This window comes from Arachis ipaensis, chromosome B7, assembly GCF_059453495.1.
Source record: "Arachis ipaensis isolate K30076 ecotype BB chromosome B7, ASM5945349v1, whole genome shotgun sequence".
NCBI lineage: Eukaryota > Viridiplantae > Streptophyta > Magnoliopsida > Fabales > Fabaceae > Arachis > Arachis ipaensis.
The window spans coordinates 39,880,941-39,903,212 of NC_142442.1; the positions used below are offsets into that span (position 1 = coordinate 39,880,941).

Sequence of the window (22,272 nt, forward strand, 5' to 3'; positions counted from 1 at the left end):
GATAGGCAATGTATGAAATCTACCAATTCTAGTCATCAAAGTGAAATATGCACAACTTGCATGAAGAATGCTCACGAGAGCTGGGAACAATTTTGAACCCCTCACCGGAAGTGTTTGCACTCTATTCGCTCGGTGTATAGGGTTGATCACTCAATCCTCCCCTACTTCAAGCTCTTCCAAAATTTGTTCTTCCTCTAACCAATCAACAATTGTTCTATGCATACATACATATATCATGAGGTCTTTCCTTAGGTTGTAATGGGGTTAGGGTTAAGGTAGGGTTATATATTTGGCTAAGTAGGCTAAAATCGAATCCTTTGATTAACTTGAGCTCCCCGCCTAACCTATGTAACATCCTATACAATTATGTACTAACCTAACTACCCATTTCTCACTTTTTCACATACTCATGCATTTACTTTTGATCATTATACATATGCATTGATTTGTTTTTAAGTCTTACTTTGGGGCATTTTGTCCCCTTTTTATTATTTTTCTTCTTTTTTTTCCCTTTCTTTTCCTTCTATGCATATTTTTCTTTTCTTTTCTTTTTCATATATTTTTTTCTTTTTTTTTATTTTTTCTCATTTTTTCTTCCAAAACTACATACAAGATCATCAATGCATAAGGTTTAACATTTGATTAATGCGTGAGTATGTATCCACTTCCCGATATTTTTAATAAAATCAATAGCATGCTCTTACCTCAACCAATGTCCCCCCCATTTTCCCACACTTGAATGACACACACATTCTAGCCTAAGCTATTCAAGGATTCAAATAGGGATGTTCGTGGTTTTCCACTTTTGGCTTGTAATGTGCTAAAATTAAGAATAAGTGGGTTAAGTGTAGGCTCAAAGTTGGTTGCAAAGGTTGTTATAAGGTAAGGTCATTTGGGTAAATGGCTAAGTGAATTGATGGCCTCAATCATGTACATGCATTCATACATATAACAATGGACATATAGAGTCAAACAAATTAAGGATCACAATCATAGAGAGAGGACAATGCACAAAAGAAGAAAGGTAAGTGGCTAGAAGATGTAGCCACCCGATTAGGCTCAAAACTCGCTTGCTTGTGTTCTTGGCTCAAAATACATGTTCCAAATTACATTCTTCAAACAAGATTAGCATAAAAAAATTTCAAAATTGGTAGGGTTGCCATAAAACTCTAGTTTCTTAGGAAAGAATTCATTACTCTAACCAAGTGGACTTATTAAGATATAACTATCATGCCAAAGGATGTCAAAAAGTGAAAAACCTAATCATGCAATCTATCCTAACTAATAAAAGAGATTCAAAATTTATTCGGGTGTCACCTATGGAGATCGGTCGACCGACCTCCCCACACTTAGAAGTTGGCACGGTCCTCCGTGCCTTGAGTGAGACGCAGTGGTTGATCGGCTTCCGAGTGTCTATCATCTTCTCTATTATCGCTATCTTCATTGTTGGTGCCGGTGGACGTGGAAATTTCCGGTTCTTCCATAGGTAGTGCTAGGCAACGTAGAAGCTTCTTGACAAAAGTGTATCGGCGTTGGTTGCGCCACTCATAACGGTCGAGCTTCTTGTGAAGATCCTCAAGGTGTTGGTGGGTTGACTTGGGCGGTGCGGATGAAGTAACGGGAATGCTTGCGGGAGTGGCCATGCCAAAGTTCTCGGTGCTCGCCAGAGGCTTGAGAAATTTCCCGGTTGGAATAACATTACCATCAACCGGGATTATGGCTTTTCGATCCTTGGTCTCACGGTGAACACCGGCCGCCGCAACTAACTCGGTCACCAAGGCGGAAAAGGGTAGGTTACCCTTAGCATGAATACGCCCCATGGCTTGCCGGATGATAGATGGAATATTGACCGGCTTCTCGGTTAGGATACATGGTGCACGAAATTGTGATCTCAGGCAACGGCGCCAAAAACTCTGTACGCACGTCTTAATAAATTGTTTTTCATTCACAACATCGATACAACTAACCAACAAGTGCACTGGGTCGTCCAAGTAATAAACCTTACGTGAGTAAGGGTCGATCCCACGGAGATTGTTGGTATGAAGCAAGCTATGGTCACCTTGTAGATCTCAGTCAAGCAGATATAAAATAGTTATGGAGTTTTCGAAATTTATATAATAAAATAAGGATAGAAATACTTATGTAAATCATTGGTGAGAATTTCAGATAAGCGCATAGAGATGCTTTCGTTCCTCTGAACCTCTGCTTTCCTGCTGTCTTCATCCAATCAATCCTACTCCTTTCCATGGCTGGCTTTATGTAAGGACATCACCGTTGTCAATGGCTACTTTTTATCCTCTCTGGAAAATGGTTCGATGCGCTGTCACTGCATGGCTAATCGTCTGGAGGCATCACCCTTGTCAATGGCTGCATCCCATCCTCTTGTGAAAATGGTCCAAATGCTCTGTCACAGCACGACTAATCATCTGAGGTTCTCGATCATACTGGAATAGGATTCACCGTCCTTTTGCGTCTGTCACTACGCCCAGCACTCGCGAGTTTGAAGTTCGTCATAGTTATTCAATCCCAGAGTCCTACTCGGAATACCACAGACAACGTTTAGACTTTCCAGACTCTCATGAATGCCGCCATCAATCTAGCTTATACCACGAAGATTCTGATTAAGAGATCCAAGAGATACTCATTCAATCTAAGGTGGAACGGAAGTGGTTGTCAGGCACGCGTTCGTGGGGGAATGATGATGATTGTCACATTCATCACATTCAGGTTGAAGTGGGAATGAATATCTTAGAAGCGGAATAAGTTGAATTGAATAGAAAAATAGTAGTACTTTGCATTAATCTTTGAGGAACAGCAGAGCTCCACACCTTAATCTATAGAGTGCAGAAACTCTACCGTATGAAAATACATAAGTGATAATGGTCCAGGCATGGCCGAATGGCCAGCCCCCATGAAAGTCTAAGATAGCATAAAACTGCTCAAAGATGTCTAATACAATAGTTAAAAGTTCTATTTATAATAAACTAGCTACTAGGGTTTACAGAAGTAAGTAATTGATGCATAAATCCACTTCCGGGGCCTACTTGGTGTGTGCTTGGGCTAAGCTTGAATGTTACACGTGTAGAGGTAAATCTTGGAGTTGAACGCCAGTTTGTAACGTATTTCTGGCGTTCAACTCTGGCTTGTGACGTGTTTCTGGCGTTTAACTCCAGACAGCAGCATAGAACTGATGTTCAACGCCCTTTTACGTCGTCTAAACTCGGCCAAAGTATGGAATATTATATATTTCTGGAAAGCCCTGGATGTCTACTTTCTAACGCAATTGGAAGCGCACCATTTCGAGTTCTGTAGCTCCAGAAAATCCACTTTGAGTGCAGGGAGGTCAGAATCCAACAGCATCAGCAGTCCTTCTTCAACCTCTGAATCTGATTTTTGCTCAAGTCCCTCAATTTCAGCCAGAAAATACCTGAAATCACAGAAAAATACACAAACTCATAGTAAAGTCCAGAAATGTGAATTTAACATAAAAACTAATGAAAACATCCCTAAAAGTAACTAGATTCTACTAAAAACATACTAAAAACAATGCCAAAAAGCGTATAAATTATCCGCTCATCACAACACCAAACTTAAATTGTTGCTTGTCCCCAAGCAACTGAAAATCAAATAGGATAAAAAGAAGAGAATATACTATAAATTTCAAACTATCAATGAAACATAGCTCCAATTAAATGAGCGGGACTTGTAGCTTTTTGCCTCTTGAATAGTTTTGGCATCTCACTTTATCCATTGAAGTTCAGAATGATTGGCATCTATAGAAACTCAGAGTTCAGATAGTGTTATTGATTCTCCTAGTTCAGTATGATGATTCTTGAACACAGCTATTTTATGAGTCTTGGCCGTGGCCCTAAGCACTTTGTTTTCCAGTATTACCACCGGATACATAAATGCCACAGACACATAATTGGGTGAACCTTTTCAGATTGTGACTCAGCTTTGCTAAAGTCCCCAATTAGAGGTGTCCAGGGTTCTTAAGCACACTCTTCTTTTGCTTTGGACCTTGACTTTAACCGCTCAGTCTCAAGTTTTCACTTGACACCTTCACGCCACAAGCACATGGTTAGGGACAGCTTGGTTTAGCCGCTTAGGCCAGGATTTTATTCCTTTAGGCCCTCCTATCCACTGATGCTCAAAGCCTTGGGATCCTTTTTTATTACCCTTGCCTTTTGGTTTTAAGGGCTATTTGCTTTTTGCTCTTGCCTTTTGGTTTTAAGAGCATTTGGCTTTTTCTGCTTGCCTTTTCTCTCTTTTTTTTTCTATATTTTTTTTCGCTATTTTTTTTTCTGCAAGCTTTGTTCTTTGCTGCTTTTTCTTGCTTCAAGAATCATTTTTATGATTTTTCAGATTATCAAATAACATGTCTCCTTGTCATCATTCTTTCAAGAGCCAACATATTTAACATTCTTAAACAACAACTTCAAAAGACATATGCACTGTTCAAGCATTCATTCAGAAAACAAAAAGTATTGTCACCACATCAATATAATTAAACTAAGTTCAAGGATAAATTCGAAACTCATGTACTTCTTGTTCTTTTGAATTAAAACATTTTTCATTTAAGAGAGGTGATGGATTCATAGGACATTCATAATTTTAAGACATAGTTACTAACTACTAATGATCATGTAATAGGACACAAACATGGATAAGCACTTAACATTAAGAAAACGAAAAACAGAAAATAAGAACAAGGAATGAGTCCACCTTAGTGATGGTGGCGTTTCTTTCTTGAGGAACCAATGATGTCTTTGAGCTCTTCTATGTCTCTTCCTTGTCTTTGTTGCTCCTCCCTCATTGCTTTTTGATCTTCTCTTATTTCATGAAGGATGATGGAATGCTCTTGATGTTCCACCCTTAGTTGTCCCATCTTGGAACTTAATTCTCCTAGGGAGGTGTTGATTTGCTCCCAAAAATTCTGTGGAGGAAAGTGCATCCCTTGAGGTATCTCAGGGATTTCTTGATGGTGAGCTTCCTCATGTGTTTCTTGAGCTCCATGAATAGGCTCTCTTGTTTGCTCCATCCTTTTCTAAGTGATGGGCTTGTGAGATGAATCTTTCTATCTCCCATGGCTCAGAGGTGGAAGCAATTGCCTTCCCTTTTCTCTTTCTTGAGGTTTCTCTGGCCTTTGGTGCCATCAATGGTAATGGAAAAACAAAAAGCTTATGCTTTTACCACACCAAACTTAGAATATTGCTTGCCCTCGAGCAAGAGAAGAAAGAATAGATGAAGAAGAAGACAAAAATATGGAGGAGAGGGGGAAGGGGTGTATTCGGTCAAGAAGAGAAGAGAGGGTTGTGTTGTATGAAAATGAGAAAGAATGGAGGGCTATATATATAGGGAAGGGATGGGGGGTAAGGTTCGGCCATATAGGGTGGGTTTGGGTGGGAAATTGATTTTGAATTTTGAAGGTAGGTGGAGTTTATGAGGTATGTTTATGGGGAAGAGTGGATGGATGTGAGTGGTGAAGTGGTGATAGGGAAGGGTGAGAAGAAGTGAGTGGAGGTAGGTGGGGATCCTGTGGGGTCCACAGATCCTGAGGTGATCCTGTGGGGTCCACAGATCCTGAGGTGTTCAAGGATTTACAACCTTGCACCAAATTGGGCATGCAAAATGCCCTTGCACACAACTCTGGGCGTTCAGCGCCAGATTGGTGCTTGTTCTGGGCGTTGAACGCCCATTTGTTGCCCATTTCTGGCGTTGAACGCCAGAACCATGCTTGTTCTGGGCGTTCAGTGCCAGCTCTTCTCCAGGGTGCAATTCTGGCATTCAAACGCCCAGATGCTGCCCATTTTGGGCGTTCAGCGCCAGAACCATGCTCTATTCTAGCGTTGAACGCCAGCCAGATGCTTCTTACTGGCGTTTAAGCGCCAGTGAGATCCTCCTCCAGGGTGTGATTTTTCTTCTGCTGTTTTTGATTCCGTTTTCAATTTTTATATTTATTTTGTGATTCCACATGATCATGAACCTAATAAAACATGAAAGAACAATAAAATTAGAATAGAATTAGATAAAAATTTGGGTTGCCTCCTAACAAGCGCTTCTTTAATGTCAATAGCTTGACAGTGGGCTCTCATGGAGCCTCACAGATGTTCAGAGCATTGTTGAGACTTCCCAACACCAAACTTAGAGTTTGGATATGGGAGTTCAACACCAAACTTAGGGTTTGGTTGTGGCCTCCCAACACCAAACTTAGAGTTTAACTGTGGGGGCTCTGGTTGACTCTGTTTTGAGAGAAGCTTTTTATGCTTCCTCTCCATGTTTACAGAAGGATGACCTCGAGTTTTAAACACAAGGAAGTCCTCATTCAATTGAAGGACCAGTTCACCTCTGTCAACATCAATCACAGCTCTTGCTGTGGCTAGGAAGGGTCTTCCAAGGATGATGGATTCATCCTCATCCTTCCCAGTATCTAGGACTATGAAATCAGCAGGGATGTAAAGGCCTCCAACCTTTACTAACACGTCCTCTACTTGTCCATAAGCCTGTTTTCTTGAATTGTCTGCCATCTCTAATGAGATTTTAGTAGCTTGCACCCCAAAGATTCCCAGTTTCTCTATTACAGAGAGGGGCATGAGGTTTATCCCTGAACCAAGGTCACACAGAGCCTTTTCAAAGATCATGGTGCCTATGGTACAAGGTATTAGGAACTTTCTAGGATCCTGTTTCTTCTGAGGCAATGTCAGTTGATCCAGATCACTCAGTTCATTAGTGAACAAGGGAGGTTCATCTTTCCAAGTCTCAATACCAAATAATTTGGCATTCAGCTTCATGATTGCACCAAGGTACTTGGTAACTTGCTCCTCAGTAACATCCTCATTCTCCTCAGAAGAGGAATACTCATCAGAGCTCATGAATGGCATAAGGAGGTTTAATGGAATCTCTATGGTCTCTAGTTGAGTCTCAGATTCCTTTGGTTCCTCAGAGGGAAACTCCTTATTGATCACTGGACGTCCCAGGAGGTCTTCCTCCTTGGGATTCACGTCCTCCCCTTCTTCCCTGGATTCGGCCATGATGGTTATATCAATGGCCTTGCACTCTCCTTTTGGATTTTCTTCTGTATTGCTTGGGAGAGTACTAGGAGGGGTTTCAGTGATCTTCTTACTCAGCTAGCCCACTTGTGCTTCCAAATTTCTAATGGAGGATCTTGTTTCATTCATGAAACTCACAGTGGTCTTAGATAGATCAGAGACTACGTTTGCTAAATTAGAGGTATTTTGTTCAGAGTTCTCTATTTGTTGCTGAGTGGATGATGGAAAAGGCTTGCTATTGCTAAACCTGTTTCTTCCACCATTATTAAAGCCTTGTTGAGGCTTTTGTTGATCCTTCCATGAGAGATTTGGGTGATTTCTCCATGAGAGATTATAGGTGTTTCTGTATGTTTCACCCATGTAATTTACCTCTGCTATTGCAGGGTTCTCAGGATCATAAGCTTCTTCTTCAGAAACTGCCTCTTGAGTGCTGTTGGATGCATCTTGCATTCCATTCAGACTCTGAGAAATCATATTGACTTGCTGAGTCAATATTTTGTTCTGAGCCAATATAGCATTCAGAGTATCAATTTCAAGAACTCCCTTCTTCATAAGCGTCCCATTACTCACAGGATTCCTCTCAGAAGTGTACATGAACTGGTTATTGGCAACCATGTCAATGAGTTCTTGAGCTTCTGCAGGCGTTTTCTTTAGGTGAATGGATTCACCTGCAGAAGTATCCAATGACATCTTAGCCAATTCAGATAGACCATCATAGAATATATCCAGGATGGTCCATTCTGAAAGCATGTCAGAAGGACACTTTTTGGTCAGTTCTTTGTATCTCTCCCAAGCTTTATAGAGGGATTCACCTTCTTTCTGTCTGAAGGTTTGAACATCCACTCTAAGCTTACTCAGCTTTTGAGGAGGAAAGAACTTGGCTAAGAAAGCCTTGACCAGCTTATCCCAAGAGTTCAGGCTATCCTTAGGTTGAGAGTCCAAGCATATTCTAGCTCTGTCTCTTACAACAAAAGGGAAAAGCATGAGCCTGTAGACTTCAGGATCTACTCCATTAGTCTTAACAGTATCACAGATCTACAAGAATTCAGTTAAGAACTGAAAAGGATCTTCAGATGGCAGTCCATGAAACTTGCAGTTTTGCTGCATCAGAGAAACTAATTGAGGTTTCAGCTCAAAATTGTTTGCTCCAATGGTAGGGATGGAGATGCTTCTTCCATGTAAATTGGAATTAGGTGCAGTAAAGTCACCAAGCATCCTCCTTGTATTATTATTATTTTCGGCTGCCATCTCCTCTTCCTGTTCGAAAATTTCTGAAAGGTGCTTACTGGATTATTGTAATTTAGCTTCTCTTAGTTTCCTCTTCAGAGTCCTTTCAGGTTCTGGATCTGCTTCAACAAGAATATTCTTGTCCTTGCTCCTGCTCATATGAAAAAGAGGGACAGAAAAACAATAATAATAGGGATCCTTTTTACCACAGTATAGAGGTCCCTGTGTGAGTAGAAGAAAAAAAAATAGGAAATCTGAACTCAGAGAGAGAGGGTTCGGATTTTTGGTGAGATGAAGTGTTAGTAGATGAATAAGTAAATAGAAGAAGATGAGAGGTGAGAGGATTTTCGAAAATAATTTTTGAAAAATTGGTTAGTGATTTTCGAAAATTATTTTTAAAAAAGGTTAGTAATTTTTGAAAATTAAAATAAAAAATTAAAATAATTAGTTAATTAAAAATAAATTTTGAAAAAGAGGGAAGATATTTTCGAAAATTAGAGAGAGAGAGAGTTAGTTAGGTAGTTTTGAAAAAGATAAGAAACAAACAAAAAGTTAGTTAGTTAGTTGAAACAAATTTGAAAATCAATTTTGAAAAGATAAGAAGATAAGAAGTTAGAAAGGATATTTTAAAATCAAATTTTGAAAAAGATAAGATAAAAAGATATTTTTGAAAAGATATGATTGAAATTAGTTTTGAAAAAGATTTGAATTTTAAAATCACAATTAATGACTTGATTCACAAGAAATCACAAGATATGATTCTAGAACTTAAAGTTTGAATCTTTCTTAACAAGTAAGTAACAAACTTGAAATTTTTGAATCAAAACATTAATTGTTTGAGGATATTTTCGAAAATTATGAGATAAAAGTAAGAAAAAGATTTTTGAAAAATATTTTTATAATTTTCGAAAAAAAATGAAAAAGATTTGATTTTTGAAAAAGATTTTGAAAAAGATAAGATTTTTAAATTGAAAATTTGATTTGACTCATAAAAACAACTAGATTTTAAAAATTTTTGAAAAAGTCAAATCTAATTTTCGAAATTTTAAGAGTGAAAAAGGGAAAGATATTTTTTGATTTTTTGAATTTTTTTTTATGAGAGAGAAAAACAATGAAAATGCTCAATGCATGGAAATTTTAGATCAAAACATGTGATGAATGCAAGAACACTATGAATGTCAAGATGAACACCAAGAACACTTTGAAGATCAAGATGAACACCAAGAACTTATTTTTGAAAAATTTTTGATGCAAAGAAAACATGCAAGACACCAAACTTAGAAATCTTTAATGCTTAGACACTAAGAATTCAAGAATGCATATGAAAAACACCATACAACACAAAACAATATAATATGAAGATCAATCAAGAAGGTTTTATCAAGAACAACTTGAAGATCATGATGAATGCAATGCATGAATGCAATTTTCGAAAAAATGCATAAAAATTTTAGAAAAAATGCAATTGACACCAAACTTAAAAATTGACTCAAGACTCAAACAAGAAACACAAAATATTTTTGATTTTTATGATTTTCTAATTTTTTTTGTATTTTTATTTTATATTTTTCGAAAATCAGTGTAAAAAAAAGAAAAATAAGGATTCCAAAATTTTTAATATGAATTCCAGGAATCTTGTATTCTTATTCTAAAGCTCCAATCTGAGGGTTAGGCATGGCTTAATAGCCAGCCAAGCTTTAGTATGTAACTCAGACATGACACGACTGACATTCCAATTAACTTGCTTCCATGCTGATGGTTGGAAGCCCCTATCCAAAAGAATTAGACATGGCTTTACAGCCAGCCAGGCTTCAACATGCTTCATGAAACTCTAGAATTCATTCTTAAAAATTCTGAAGAACATAATAAAAATTTTTGAAAAGATTTTTTATTTTTTTTCGAAAACAGATGAGAAAATTTTGAAAGATTTTTGAAAAATTTTTGAAAATAAAACAAAAAGAAAATTACCTAATCTGAGCAACAAGATGAACCGTCAGTTGTCCAAACTCAAACAATCCCCGGCAACGGCGCCAAAAACTTGGTGAACGAAATTGTGATCTCAGGCAATGGCGCCAAAAACTCTGTACGCACGTCTTAATAAATTGTTTTTCATTCACAACTTCGATACAACTAACCAGCAAGTGCACTGGGTCGTCCAAGTAATAAACCTTACGTGAGTAAGGGTCGATCCCACGGAGATTGTTGGTATGAAGCAAGCTATGGTCACCTTGTAGATCTCAGTCAGGCGGATATAAAATAGTTATGGAGTTTTTGAAATTTATATAATAAAATAAGGATAGAAATACTTATGTAAATCATTGGTGAGAATTTCAGATAAGCGCATAGAGATACTTTCGTTCCTCTGAACCTCTGCTTTCCTGCTGTCTTCATCCAATCAATCCTACTCCTTTCCATGGCTGGCTTTATGTAAGGACATCACCGTTGTCAATGGCTACTTTTTATCCTCTCTGGAAAATGGTCCGATGCACTGTCACTGCATGGCTAATCGTCTGGAGGCATCACCCTTGTCAATGGCTGCATCCCATCCTCTTGTGAAAATGGTCCAAATGCTCTGTCACAGCATGGCTAATCATCTGAGGTTCTCGATCATACTGGAATAGGATTCACCCTCCTTTTGCGTCTATCACTACGTCCAGCACTCGCGAGTTTGAAGTTCGTCACAGTCATTCAATCCCAGAGTCCTACTCGGAAAACCACAGACAAGGTTTAGACTTTCCGGACTCTCATGAATGCCGCCATCAATCTAGCTTATACCACGGAGATTCTGATTAAGAGATCCACGAGATACTCATTCAATCTAAGGTGGAACAGAAGTGGTTGAAGTGCGAATGAATATCTTAGAAGCGGAATAAGTTGAATTGAATAGAAAAACAGTAGTACTTTGCATTAATCTTTGAGGAACAGCAAAGCTCCACACCTTAATCTATGGAGTGCAGAAACTCTACTGTATGAAAATACATAAGTGATAATGGTCCAGGCATGGCCGAATGGCCAGCCCCCATGAAAGTCTAAGATAGCATAAAACTGCTCAAAGATGTCTAATACAATAGTAAAAAGTTCTATTTATAATAAACTAGCTACTAGGGTTTACAGAAGTAAGTAATTGATGTATAAATCCACTTCTGGGGCCCACTTGGTATGTGCTTGGGCTGAGCTTGAATGTTACACGTGTAGAGGTAAATCTTGGAGTTGAACACCAGTTTGTAACGTATTTCTGGCGTCCAACTCTAGCTTGTGACGTGTTTCTGGCGTTTAACTCCAGACAGCAGCGTAGAACTGGCGTTCAACGCCCTTTTATGTCGTCTAAACTCGGCCAAAGTATGGACTATTATATATTGCTGGAAGGCCCTGGATGTCTACTTTCCAAAACAATTGAAAGCACGCCATTTTGAGTTATGTAGCTCCAGAAAATCCACGTTGAGTGCAGGGAGGTCAGAATCCAACAGCATCAGCAGTCCTTCTTCAACCTCTGAATCTGATTTTTGCTCAAGTCCCTCAATTTCAGCCAGAAAATACCTGAAATCATAGAAAAACACACAAACTCATAGTAAAGTCCAGAAATGTGAAGTTAACATAAAAACTAATGAAAACATCCCTAAAAGTAACTAGATTCTACTAAAAACATACTAAAAACAATGCCAAAAAGCGTATGTATTATCCGCTCATCAATACAGTAAACCAATAAGGCAAGCTCGGCGGTAATGGATGACCCATGGGTGCTCGGAAGCACATAGTAGGCTAAGATTTAGGCCCACGCCCCAGCCTTTTGAGTGAGAAAATGTGCGTTAATGCCCTTGGACCTCTGCCTCATTCTCCCTTGAATCCAAAACGATTCGGGGATGGCAATGACTCGGAGAATGGAACCCCAATCAAATTCATATTCACAACGGGCCGACAAGATCTCTTGGTAAGCATCAATCCCATCCGCTAATGGGCCGGTTTTAAGCACTTTTGAATGGCATCCTCCGTGATGGGAACTTGCTTTCTACGTACAAAAACCGACGCAAGAGAAGCCGAGTGGTAGTTGGAGTAGAACTCCACCACCCAAGATAGGTTGGCTTCCTTAGGTTGTCTCATAAGAAACCCCCATTGTCTCCGCTTGATGCGGGGCATCACAAATGGAGCAACATGAGCCGGGAGGACAAGAAGAGTCTCCGCGTGATAATTCCTTTCAATCATCATGGGGTAGACAAGCTTGCAGTATCGGTTGGGGAACTTGTTTGGATCCCTTGGAGGGTTATCCTTCTCTAGTGCATCAATATTGACAATGCTCCTTGGCTACTTGATGAGTGGTTTAACCGTAGTGGCCTTAGTGGCCGGCTTCCTTGGCACCTTTTTCTTATCCCTCTTGATGACCATCCTATAAAAGTGGGAAAGGAGGAGGCATCAAATTCAAGGAATCACTCAAAAATGGTAGTCATGCAAGTGAGAAAATGGGCCATAAACGGGTAGGTGTCTTAAATACATGACAGCTGCAACATGTAACTAAGACAATGTTAGAAACAATGGCAAGTCACTAGCATGTGATGCGAGAGTGGTATAAGCATGCAGTTGAGAGGCATGAGAAGCATATACTCAAACATCAAAATCAAGAAGCAAGTCATAAGGGGTGAACATGTAAGATATGAAACATGAAGAATGATATGCTCAATGCACATAGGAGTAAGCAAGTGAGTGAGAAAGAGTAGTAAATGGAAAGCACTAAGTCAAATTTGATTCAAAAAGTCATGTATGCCTTTCATCAAACACTTGGTGTGCCCCCCTTTAAGGGATGAACAAACGGAGGGAATGGGGCAGTGTAGCCTCCCACAAAGCAATATCAATCATCCTAGAGCACCATACTTTACAAGGAAATCAAATGGAATAAACTAACCCATCAATAGAAAAGAAATCTTTACCTATAACACCCATGAAAAAAATAATAAAATAAAAAATAAAGACAAGGGCAAGCAAGTAAGTATGACCAAGAGGCTAACTAAGTAAAACAATTAAAGAAATGCAACTAAAGAAAGAAGAGGGAAATGGTAAAGCAAAGAGAAAAAGTGAAAATAGGATTACCTTGAGAATAAGAGAGGAAGTAATGGAGAATGTAGGTGAGCAAGGAGGAGGAGAATAAAGATGAAGAAGGAGAGGAAAGAGGAAATGTAGGACCGCCGGAGGTGGTGCCTGGTATGCGAAATTGTTACTTTGAGGTTGTAAAATTTGTTGTTCGTTCTCTCCCTGGCAATGGCGCCAATAACTGGTGCACAATACCATGGTCCAAACATAACTTCACAACTTCGCACAACTAACCAGCAAGTGCACTGGGTCGTCCAAGTAATAAAACCTTACGTGAGTAAGGGTCGATCCCACGGAGATTGTTGGTATGAAGCAAGCTATGGTCATCTTGTTAATCTCAGTCAGGCGCATATCAAATGGTTATGGAGTTTTCGAATAATAATAATAAATAAACAGAAAATAAAGATAGAAATACTTATGTAAATCATTGGTGAGAATTTCAGATAAGCGTATAGAGATGCTTTCATTCCTCTGAAACTCTGCTTTCCTGCTGTGTTCATCCAATCATTCCTACTCCTTTCCATGGCAAGCTTTCTGTAAGGGCATCACCATTGTCAATGGCCCATCCTCTCTGTGAAAATGGTCCAAATGCTCTGTCACGGCATGGCTAATCATCTGGAGGTTCTCGATCATACTGGAATAGGATTTACTATCCTTTTGCGTCTGTCACTACGCCCAGCACTCGCGAGTTTGAAGTTCATCACAGCCATCCCTTCCCAGATCCTACTCGGAATACCACAGACAAGGTTTAGACTTTTCGGATCTCAGGAATGGCCATCTATGGGTTCTAACTTATACCACGAAGATTCTAATATCTCGGACTCGGTCCCCTGTATTAGTAATCCAAGAGATATTCATTCTGCCTTGTTTGCATGTAGAACAGAAGTGGTTGTCAGGCACGCGTTCATAAGTGAGAATGATGATGAGCGTCACATAATCATCACATTCATCATGTTCTTGGGTGCGAATGGATATCTTAGAAGCGGAATAAGTTGAATTGAATATAAAACAGTAGTACTTTGCATTAAATCATGAGGAACAGCAGAGCTCCACACCTTAATCTATGGAGTGTAGAAACTCTACTGTTGAAAAATACATAAGTGATGAAGGTTCAGGCATGGCCAAATGGCCAGCCCACAAACGTGATCAATATGATCCAAAGATGAACTAAAATCATAAGATGTCTAATACAATAGTAAGAAGTCCTATTTATACTAAACTAGTTACTAGGGTTTACAGAAGTAAGTAATTGATGCATAAATCCACTTCCAAGGCCCACTTGGTGTGTGCTTGGGCTGAGCTTGAAGTTTACACATGGAGAGGTCATTCTTGGAGTTGAACGCCAGTTTGTAACGTGTTTCTAGCGTTCAACTCTGGTTCGTGACGTGTTTCTGGCGTTTAACTCTAGACTTCAGCGTAGAATGGTGTTCAACGCCCTTTTGCGTCGTCTAAACTCGTCTAATTTCCAAAGCAATTGGAAGCTTCCTATTTTGAGTTCTGTAGCTCCAGAAAATCCACTTTGAGTGCAGGGAGGTTAGAATCCAACAGCATCAGCAGTCCTTCTTCAACCTCTGATTCTGATTTTTGCTCAAGTCCCTCAATTTCAGCCAGAAAATACCTGAAATCACAGAAAAACACACAAACTCATAGTAAAGTCCAGAAATGTGAATTTAGCATACAAACTAATAAAAACATTCCTAAAAGTAACTAGATCCTACTAAAAACATACTAAAAACAATACCAAAAAGCGTATAAATTATCCGCTCATCACAATACCAAACTTAAATTGTTGCTTGTCCCCAAGCAACTGAAAATTAAATAGGATGAAAAGAAGAGAATATACTATAAATTCCAAAATATCAATGAAACATAGCTCCAATCAGATGAGCGGGACTTGTAGCTTTTTGCCTCTTGAATAGTTTTGGCATCTCACTTTATCCATTGAAGTTCAGAATGATTGGCATCTATAGGAACTCAGAGTTCAGATAGTGTTATTGATTCTCCCAGTTCAGTATGTTGATTCTTGAACACAACTACTTTATGAGTCTTGGCCGTGGCCCTAAGCACTTTGTTTTCCAGTATTACCACCGGATACATAAATGCCACAGACACATAATTGGCTGAACCTTTTCAGATTGTGACTCAGCTTTGCTAAAGTCCCCAATTAGAGGTGTCCAGGGTTCTTAAGCACACTCTTTTTTATTTTATTTTATTTATTTATTTATTTTTGCTTTGGACCTTGACTTTAACCGCTCAGTCTCAAGTTTTCACTTGACACCTTCACGCCACAAGCACATGGTTAGGGACAGCTTGGTTTAGCCGCTTAGGCCAGGATTTTATTCCTTTAGTCCCTCCTATCCACTGATGCTCAAAGCCTTGGGATCCTTTTTATTTATCCTTGCCTTTTGGTTTTAAGGGTTATTGGCTTTTTGCTCTTGCCTTTTGGTTTTAAGAGCTTTTGGCTTTTTCTGCTTGTTTTTTCTCTTTTTTTATTTTTTTTCGCCATTTTTTTTCTTTTTTTTTCTGCAAGCTTTTGTATTCACTGCTTTTTCTTGCTTCAAGAATCACTTTTATGATTTTTCAGATTATCAAAATAACATGTCTCCTTGTCATCATTCTTTCAAGAGCCAACATATTTAACATTCATAAACAACAACTTCGAAAGACATATGCACTGTTCAAGCATTCATTCAGAAAACAAAAAGTATTGTCACCACATCAATATAATTAAACTAAGTTCGAGGATAAATTCGAAACTCATGTACTTCTTGTTCTTTTGAATTAAAAACATTTTTCATTTAAGAGAGGTGATGGATTCATATTCACTACTTTAAGGCATAGACACTTTAATACTAATGATCATGTAATGAAGACACAAACATGGATAAACATTTAACATAGAAAACGAAAACAGAAAATTTAAGAACAAGGAATGAGTCCACCTTAGTGATGATGACGCTTCCTTTTTGAGGAACCAATGATGTCCTTGAGTTATTCTATGTCTCTTCCTTGTCTTTGTTGCTCCCAATAGTTCTGTGGAAGAAAGTGCATCCCTTGAGGTATCTCAGGGATCTCTTGATTTGCAGTTAAATGTTCTACCACTGAGCTATAGACCCTTGAGATGAATCTCTCCATCTCCTATGACTTGGAGGTGGAAGTTTTTCTCTTCTCTTTTCTCTTTCTAGAGGTTTCTCTGGCCTTAGGTTCCATCAATGGTTATGGAAAAACACAAAAAGCTATGCTTTTACCACACCAAACTTAGAATATTGCTCGTCCTCGAGCAAAAGAAGAAAGAATAGTAGAAGAAGAAGAAGATATGGAGGTGAGTTGATGGTTTGAATTTGAGTGGGTGGGTGTAGGTGGTTTGTATGATGGTTTTAGGGGAGTAATGGATGTGAGTGGTGAAGGGTTCTTGGGAAAGGGTGATATAGGATTATGAGGAGGTAAGGTGAGTGGAGGTATGTGGGGATCTTGTGGGGTCCACAGATCCTGAGGTGTCAAGGATTTGCATCCCTGCACCAATTAGGCATGTAAAATGCCTTTGCATGCAATTCTGGCGTTTAAACGCCGAATTGATGCTTGTTCTGGGCGTTCAGCACCCAGATGCTTGTTTTTGGCGTTCAGCGCCAGCTCTTCCTCAGTGTGCGTTTCTGGCGTCTGAACGCTAGGATGCTGCTTGTTTCTGGCGTTCAACGCCAGATCCATGATCTGTTTTGGCGTTGAATGCCAGCCAGATGCTCCTTACTGGCGTTTAAACGCCAGTAAGATCCTCCTCCAGGGTGAATTTTTCTTCTACTGTTTTTGATTCCGTTTTCAATTTTTATATTTATTTTGTGACTGCACATGATCATGAACCTAATAAAACATAAAATAACAATAAAAATAAATTAAAATTAGATAAATAAAAATTGGGTTGCCTCCCAACAAGCGCTTCTTTAATGTCAATAGCTTGACAGTGGGCTCTCATGGAGCCTCACAGATGTTCAGAGCATTGTTGAGACTCCCCAACACCAAACTTAGAGTTTGGTTGTGGCCTCCCAACACCAAACTTAGAGTTTGACTGTGGGGGCTCTGGTTGACTCTGTTTTGAGAGAAGCTTACTGTGCCTCTTTTCCATGTTTACAGAAGGATGTCCTTGAGTTTTAAACTCAAGGGAGTCCTCATTCAATTGAGGGACTAGTTCACCGCTGTTAACATCAATCACAGCTCTTGCTGTGGCTAGAAAGGGTCTTCCAAGGATGATGGATTCATCCTCATCCTTCCCAGTATCTAGGATTATGAAATTAGCAGGGATATAAAGGCCTTCAACCTTTACTAATATGTCCTCTACTTGTCCATAAGCCTGTTTTCTGAAATTGTCTGCCATCTCTAATGAGATTTTAGCAGCTTGTACCTCAGAGATTCCCAGTTTCTCCATTACAGAGAGTGGCATGAGGTTTATTCCTGACCCAAGGTCACATAGAGCCTTCTCAAAGGTCATGGTGCCTATGGTACAAGGTATTAGGAACTTTCCAGGATCCTGTTTCTTCTGAGGCAATCTCAGTTGATCCAATGCATTTAGTTCATTGGTGAACAGGGGAGGTTCATCTTCCCAAGTCTTTTTACCAAATAAATTGGCATTCAGCTTCATGATTGCACCAAGGAACTTGGCAACTTGCTCTTCAGTAACATCCTCATTCTCTTCAGAAGAAGAATACTCATCAGAGCTCATGAAGGACGTAAGGAGGTTCAATAGAATCTCTACGGTCTCTAGATGAGTCTCAGATTCCTTTGGTTCCTCAGAGGGAAACTCCTTATTGATCACTGGACGTCCCAGGAGGTCTTCCTCACTGGGATTCATGTCCTCTCCCTCTCTTACAGGTTCGGCCATGTTGACTATGTCAATGGCCTTGCACTCTCCTTTTGGATTTTCTTCTGTATTGCTTGGGAGAGCACTAGGAGGGGTTTCAGTGATCTTCTTACTCAGCTGGCCCACTTGTGCCTCCAAATTTCTAATGGAGGACCTTGTTTCATTCATGAAACTCAGAGTGGCCTTAGATAGATCAGAGACTAAGTTTGCTAAATTAGAGGTATTTTGTTCAGAGTTCTCTGTCTGTTGCTGAGTGGATGATGGAAAAGGCTTGCTATTGCTAAACCTGTTTCTTCCACCATTATTAAAGCCTTGTTGAGGCTTTTGTTGATCCTTCTATGAGAAATTTGAGTGATTTCTCCATGAGGGGTTATAGGTGTTCCCATAAGGTTCACCCATATAGTTTACCTCTGCTATTGTAGGGTTCTCAGGATCATAAGCTTCTTCTTCAGAAGATGCCTCTTGAGTACTGTTGGATGCAGCTTGCATTCCATTCAGACTCTGAGAAATCATATTGACTTGTTGAGTTAATATTTTATTCTGAGCCAATATGGCATTCAGAGTATCAATTTCAAGAACTCCCTTCTTTTAAGGCGTCCCATTACTCATAGGATTCCTCTCAGAAGTATACATAAACTGGTTGTTAGCAACCATGTCAATAAGTTCTTGAGCTTCTGCGGGCATTTTCTTTAGGTGAAAGGATCCACCTGCAGAAGTATCCAATGACATCTTAGCTAATTCAGACAGACCATCATAGAATATATCCAAGATGGTCCATTCTGAAAGCATGTCAGAAGGACACTTTTTGGTCAGTTCCTTGTATCTCTCCCAAGCTTCATAGAGGGATTCACCTTCTTTCTGTCTAAAGGTTTGAACATCCACTCTAAGCTTACTCAGCTTTTGAGGAGGAAAGAACTTGGCTAAGAAAGCCTTGACCAGCTTATCCCAAGAGTTCAGGCTATCCTTAGGTTGAGAGTCCAACCATATTCTAGCTCTGTCTCTTACAGCAAACAGAAAAAGCATGAGCCTATAGACTTTAGGATCTACTCCATTAGTCTTAACAGTGTCACATATCTGCAAGAATTCAGTTAAGAACTGAAAGGGATCTTCAGGTTGAAGTCCATGAAACTTGCAGTTTTGTTGCATCAGAGAAACTAATTGAGGTTTAAGCTCAAAGTTGTTTGCTCCAATGGCAGGGATGGAGATGCTTCTTCCATGTAAATTGGAATTAGGTGCAGTAAAGTCACCAAGCATCCTCCTTGTATTATTATTTTCGGCTGCCATCTCCTCTTCCTGTTCGAAAATTCCTGTAAGATTGTCTCTGGATTGTTGTATTTTAGCTTCTCTTAGTTTCCTTTTCAGAGTCCTTTCAGGTTCAGGGTCTGCTTCAACAAGAATGTTCTTGTCCTTGCTCCTGCTCATATGAAAAAGAGGGAGCAGAAAAATAATAATAATAGGGATCCTTTTTACCCAGGTATAGAGGTTCCCCTGTGTGAGTAGAAGAAGAAAAGAATGTAATGTAAAGAAGGGAAGAAGAGAAAATTCGAACACAGATGGAAGAGGGGGTTTGAATTTGGGTGAGATGAAGTGTTAGTAGATGAATAAATAAATAGAAGGAGATGAGAGAGAAAGAGGATTTTCGAAAATAAAATTTTGAAAAGGGGTTAGTGATTTTCGAAAATTAGGAATGAAAACAAATTAAAATTAAAAATTGAAACAATTAGTTAATTAAAAAGAATTTTTGAAAAAGAGGGAAGAGATTTTCGAAAATTATAGAGAGAGTTAGTTAGGTAGTTTTGAAAAAGATAAGAAACAAGCAAAAAGTCAATTAGTTAGTTGAAAAAGATTTGAAAATCAATTTTGAAAAGATAAGAAGATAAGAAGTTAGAAAAGATATTTGAAAATCAAATTTTTGAAAAAGATAAGATTTTAAAAAAAAGATATGATAGAAAGATATGATTAGAATTAGTTTTGAAAAAGATTTGATTTTTAAAATCACAATTAATGACTTGGTTCACAAGAAATCACAAGATATGATTCTAGAACTTAAAGTTTGAATCTTTCTTAACAAGCAAGTAACAAACTTGAAATTTTTGAATCAAAACATTAATTATTGATGATATTTTCGAAAATATGATAAAATTAAGAAAAAGATTTTGAAAATATTTTGAAAAAGATTTTTGAAATTTTCGAAAATAAATAAATAAATAAAAAAAATATGGAAAAGATATGATTTTTGAAAAAGATTTGAAAAAGATAAGATTTTTAAATTAAAAATTTGATTTGACTCATAAGAAACAACTAAGTTTTAAAAAGTTTTGAAAAAGTCAACTCAAATTTTCGAAATTTATGAGTGAAAAAGGGAAAGATATTTTTTTGATTTTTGAATTTTTAATGATGAAAGAGAAAAACATGAAAAGGACTCAATGCATGAAAATTTTGGATCAAAATAATGAATGCATGCAAGAATGCTATGAATGTCAAGATGAACACCAAGAACACTTTGAAGATCATGATGAACATCAAGAACTTATTTTTGAAAATTTTATATGCAAAGAAAATATACAAGACACCAAACTTAGAAATCTTTCATGTTCAGACACTATGAATGCAAAAATACACATGAAAAATAAGAAAAGACACAAAACAAGAAAACATCAAGATCAAAGAAGAAGATTTACCAAGAACAACTTGAAGATCATGAAGAACACTATGAATGCATGAATTTTCGAAAAATGCAAAATGAATATGCAATTGACACCAAACTTACAATTTGACTCAAGACTCAAACAAGAAACATGAAATATTTTTTATTTTTATGATTTTCTATTTTTTTTTGTATTTTTCGAAAATTAATTTGAAAAAGAAAAATAAGGATTCCAAAATTTTTAATATGAATTCCAGGAATCTTGCATTCTTAGTCTAAAGCTTCAGTCCAGGAATTAGACATGGCTCACTAGCCAGCCAAGCTTTCAGTGAAAGCTCTGGTCCAAAACACTAGACATGGCCAATGGCCAGCCAAGCTTTAAGTGACAAATCAAGCATACAGCAGCTGATGGATTAGCAACAACTAGCTTGCTCTTGATAATGTTGGGTTGGAAGCCCCAGTCCAAAAGAATTTAGACATGGCTTTGCAGCCAGCCAGGCTTCACATGCTTCATGAAACTCTAGAATTCATTCTTGAAAATTCTGAAGAACATAATATAAATTTTTTTTTTTGAAAATATTTTTTTGGGAAAAACGATAAAGAGGAAAATATTTTTGAAAAATTTTTTGAAAATAAAATAAGAAGAAATTTACCCAATCTGAGCAACAAGATGAACCCTCAGTTGTCCAAACTCAAAACAATCCCCGGCAACGGCGCCAAAAACTTGGTATGCGAAATTGTTACTCTGAGGTTGTAAAATTTGTTGTTCGTTCTCTCCCTGGCAATGGCGCCAATAACTGGTGCACAATACCATGGTCCAAACATAACTTTACAACTTCGTACAACTAACCAGCAAGTGCACTGGGTCGTCTAAGTAATAAAACCTTACGTGAGTAAGGGTCGATCCCACGGAGATTGTTGGTATGAAGCAAGCTATGGTCATCTTGTTAATCTTAGTCCGGCGGATATCAAATGGTTATGGAGTTTTCGAATAATAATAATAAATAAACAGAAAATAAAGATAGAAATACTTATGTAAATCATTGGTGAGAATTTCAGATAAGCGTATAGAGATGCTTTCGTTCCTCTGAAACTCTGCTTTCCTGCTGTCTTCATCCAATCATTCCTACTCCTTTCTATGGAAAGCTTTCTGTAAGGGCATCACCGTTGTCAATGGCCCATCCTCTCTGTGAAAATGGTCCAAATGCTCTGTCACGGCATGACTAATCATCTGGAGGTTCTCGATCATACTGGAATAGGATTTACTATCCTTTTTCGTCTGTCACTACGCCCAGCACTCGCGAGTTTGAAGTTCGTCACAGCCATCTCTTCCCAGATCCTACTCGGAATACCACAGACAAGGTTTAGACTTTTCGAATCTCAGGAATGGCCATCCATGGGTTCTAACTTATACCACAAAG

The 22,272-nt window shown here is 38.4% G+C and overlaps 2 non-coding genes across 2 annotated transcripts; both read left to right on the forward strand.

The window, feature by feature from the left end:
* Nucleotides 1–7,793: 7,793 nt before the first annotated feature.
* Nucleotides 7,794–7,901, forward strand: LOC148550916 (small nucleolar RNA R71). The gene has a single exon (XR_015893256.1). It is a non-coding gene; the product is annotated as a small nucleolar RNA R71 (small nucleolar RNA).
* Nucleotides 7,902–18,987: 11,086 nt separating this feature from the next.
* LOC148550917 (small nucleolar RNA R71) lies at nt 18,988–19,095 on the forward strand. Its single transcript, XR_015892537.1, has one exon. It is a non-coding gene; the product is annotated as a small nucleolar RNA R71 (small nucleolar RNA).
* The last annotated feature ends 3,177 nt before the right edge of the window (nt 19,096–22,272 follow it).